At 36.9% G+C, this 3,932-nt stretch overlaps 1 long non-coding RNA gene across 1 annotated transcript; it reads right to left on the reverse strand.

The window, feature by feature from the left end:
* Positions 1–770: 770 nt before the first annotated feature.
* LOC308191963 lies at positions 771–3,179 on the reverse strand. Its single transcript, XR_013948428.1, has 3 exons — positions 3,120–3,179; positions 2,505–2,543; positions 771–1,789 (listed from the first exon to the last, which is right to left on the reverse strand). It is a non-coding gene; the product is annotated as an uncharacterized lncRNA (long non-coding RNA).
* Between the last annotated feature and the right edge of the window lie 753 nt (positions 3,180–3,932).

A 3,932-nucleotide genomic window follows, 5' to 3' on the forward strand; every position in this document is an offset into this window, starting at 1 on the left:
TTGGATCTTAGCATCTTTAGAAATTGTTATGAGCAATACTTGAAAGGAACCCAGAGCCCTGAATGAATGAACGAATGAATGAATGAATGAATGAATGAATGAATGAAACAAAGAGGAAAAGGTACTTGAGGGCTCCCCACCCACAGCCTCCTGACAGGCAAAAGGAAGAAGAAAAAAACTGTGGAGGTGAGGAGCAAAGGGAATACAGGATCTATGAATGGTAAGGTGGGGACAGCACAATGCAGAATACAAAATAAAGAATTGAGTGGGTGTTTGTATTTTAAACGTTCCCCAGAACAATAACATCTCTTCTCAAGGGCCTCTAATACCATCAGCACCCTGATGGCTGATAGACTGGTCCCACCTCCGCATTTCACCATCTACCTGCCAGACAGTAACAATGCTAGTGTCAAGAATGGACAGCATGCATGCATTTGGAACATGCATTTTTTCCATTTTTACTTCAGTAGAAACATAACTACTAATATACGTTTCCACATATTTTAGTTGCCAAGTTCAGAGTTGTAATTTAACAAAATGTTTAACAGACTATAGTGCAGCAGAGCACATGCTTAAATTACTTCAGAAATTAAATAAAATTTCCTTCCACTTCCATCTTAATCTTTGGTGGTTTTTTTGTTTTGTTTTGTTTTTCTTACTAAGACAATTAAATTTATTAATTTACTCTTCTGTATATATGCAGGCTTTGATGCCTATTTTTATATACTTGGAGGCACATTAGAGAAATAGCTGCTTTGTTTAGGGCTGTTGATTTGAAATAAGTTATCAAAAAACTAGGGCTGAGCAACATTTTTTTCTTACAAGTGATTTATTTTTCCAAGATACAAAATGTCTGAAGATCTGAAACATCATTTGGCATGATTTTATGGATAGCTTTGACACAAATTTTGCTTGAGTTTGCATTATTTCATCTTAACTTTTTCTGAAATAAATGTTCTGATCTTTTATTGAGGCATTAGTTTGTTTCAAAATTTGTCTGCATTTAATGCTAACTTTTAAAAAGGTAAGAAAATTCAAAGAGCAGCTAAATATCAGCAAACTGAAAGCAAAACATCTTTTTCTGAGCTGAATGAAAAGTTTCAGTCAATAGTAAACATTTTTGTTGTCTTGTTATTGTTGTATTGCCTAGCTAAAAATGTAGTTTCAGACTAAATCAAAACAAATGAAAAAAAAATTCTTGAAAGAACTGAAAACTGAACTTTTGAAAGCTGTAATTGAAACCACACATGTAAGTTGGAAAGGGAAAGATGTATTCTGATGCAGATAATCTACCCACCACAGATTCAAAAGTCATGGTCTGCCATTGAATGAAAATGAATGGGATTTATCTGATTTAATTTCAGCATCTAAAGCTTTGCTGTCTAAACCTAAACTAATCCCTGTGAGTTTCTTGTATAGCCAATGACAGGAAAGAAACATTTGTTGGAGTGTGATTCATATCAGCTCTCTCCAACACCTTTTTAGGATGGTCTGGCTCCGAAGTTCCCATTTCTTTCCTTCAGGCAGGAAAAGAGATCGGGGCAATGCTGAGATTTGTACAACTCTTGTTAAGATGAAGGGGATGAATTGCACCAATTGCGTCTTTCCAAGCAAATGGAGGTCAGGCCTAATGCAGCTGAATTTTGTTATATGGAATGACTTTCACATTTCATCAGGCATCTTGTCTTTTTTTATGGATGACCAGGAAATCCAGATCCCAAAGCAGCAAGCTTCCTTATCACACAGGAATACAGAAGAAAAAGTCCACTTTGCAAGATCAGAGCCAGTTCTACGAGACATTTTAATGCTAAGTCAGATCAGTCAAGTAATAATTAACTTTAATTGGCACACCCACAAACTGTAACATTTATCCAGTGCAGATGAGTGATTTAAAAATAATGGGCATTCTTATCTTTATATGAAGAGAGCAAAGAAAATGAACTTTAAGCAATATTTCTAATATTACCGTTGCTATTTCACCTCTGATCTGTATGACTAACACCAGACAGAAGAGTCCCAGAAGGAACTGGTGTTGCATATTAATTTCTGGTACTTGCAGTCTGAGTATATGCATTGCTTATCTCTAAAATGACTCTTACTATTTGCTATCGTTCCAGGTGTCAAGGGCTGATACAGCTCTTAAGCAAAATGGACTTTGGGGAATCAGTGAGATCTTACTCGGCTCCCAAGTATATGGAGAACTCATCTCCCCGTGCTCAATTGGAGCAACTTGGACTGTATCTTACTGCTCTCCTGCCCTCACATTTCTTTGGCAATGGGCAATGTACCTGTGTATGAGAAGTTCATATCTGAGCTAGGTTTGAACTGCACAGCTCAGTGATAAAAGCTCAGGAAGCAAATTTAAATATTTCATTTTGAACCAAACCCAAGTATAACATGGGCAACCACTGAGTGAGCACCTTTGCAGAAGAAGAATAATTTCATTACAGTTATGAATGAATTGTGATGGGTCTTCACAAGGATCTCCAGAGGCAGCAACTTACCACTCGATATAGAAGGATGGGACACCATGATGAAACACCCTGGTAAAAATAAGAAGAAAAATAAACAATAGCTCAATAGCTGCAAAAAGGAGGGTGGGATGGGGGGGCAGAGGGGAGATGGGTGGGGGGGGTGGGGCGGGGGGAGGGCAAAAGAGAAAGAAAAGGAGGAGTAAGAATAAATCAAAGTGACTGGAATAGTTGTACTGTTGTACATTCTGTGTAACTGGTCAGGAAAATAAAAGAAAAAATATGTATATTTAAGAAGGCAGCAAGTAACGTATTTGCTCTGTGAATTGGGAAGGATATTTTGGTTAATTACATAGATAATCTGCTTTAATGGGGAAAGGTGAGTTGTTGCTGGCTTTTAGGCATGCTTGCTTTAGCAGTGCAGACTAATTTTCCTATCAGTGTTGCAATACTCTCCGCAGGAAATACCTGAATGAATATTAACATTTGACTATCATAATGCACTTTTTTGTTTTTGACAGAATACACACAGCAGTGCAAGATTATTTAAGCAAATAAAAGAAATTGGTGTGTAGGAATATTTGGACATATATTTAAAGCCTTAAAATTGTTATTATTTTACTTTCTTTTCATGAAAGATCTGCTTACCTTTTATTATCTCAGTCTTCTCTTCTCTCTTCATCTTTCACTCTGCTTCTAATATTTTACCTTATGGGTCTCTCTAAGGTTGCAATGAAAGGAAGCAGATGAGTAAGAATGAGTGAGCAACACTGAAGAAGACAGGGCTATGCTCAGAAAGAAGAACTTGGAGGAACGAGGGATTGTGCATAGTCTTATTGAAGATGTGGTTCAATGAGTAGCTGTTCTGTACTGATTCAGGTTAGAAATCACAGAGGAGAAAGGGTCTGACGGGATGTTATGCAAACTTAGGCCACAGAATCTTGATGCAGCGCACAGTGAGAAGACAAAAGGGAGGGTCTGCCAGTGCCAGTGAAGAAATTTGATTCAAAACCTTCTCAGTCTTTGTACTTTTTTATCTCCTGCCTTTTTCAGTGTTCATTAGAAACAGCTCAACAACTGTGAAGAAAACAGAAATAAAAATGGTTTTCTTTCTGTCAAGGTTAGAAATTAATCTTTTCATAACCCTCTTTGAGATGGAAAATGAACAATGACATGTTTTGGCAAGAACTGACAGGACAACTACAGCAAAGAAGTACTTTCCACTGTGGAAAAACAAAAACATTAAACTTCTGTGATCAGGGTTTTGCATAATGATCTGACAAAGAGAAGTCGGTAGTATGAAAAGAGACAAAAACACCCTGCATGATACAAGAGCAATAAAAGGTATATTTTATCTACCTCTTTCAAAACAAAATACGGAGCTCAGGATGATTCACTTCTTATATGAGATTTTATGGTGTTTCTTTTTAATTTAGGGATCAAGCCTGTGTTTCCTAGCAC

The sequence above is a fragment of the Anser brachyrhynchus genome (assembly GCF_964034855.1).
Source record: "Anser brachyrhynchus genome assembly, chromosome: 3".
Classification (NCBI taxonomy): domain Eukaryota; kingdom Metazoa; phylum Chordata; class Aves; order Anseriformes; family Anatidae; genus Anser; species Anser brachyrhynchus.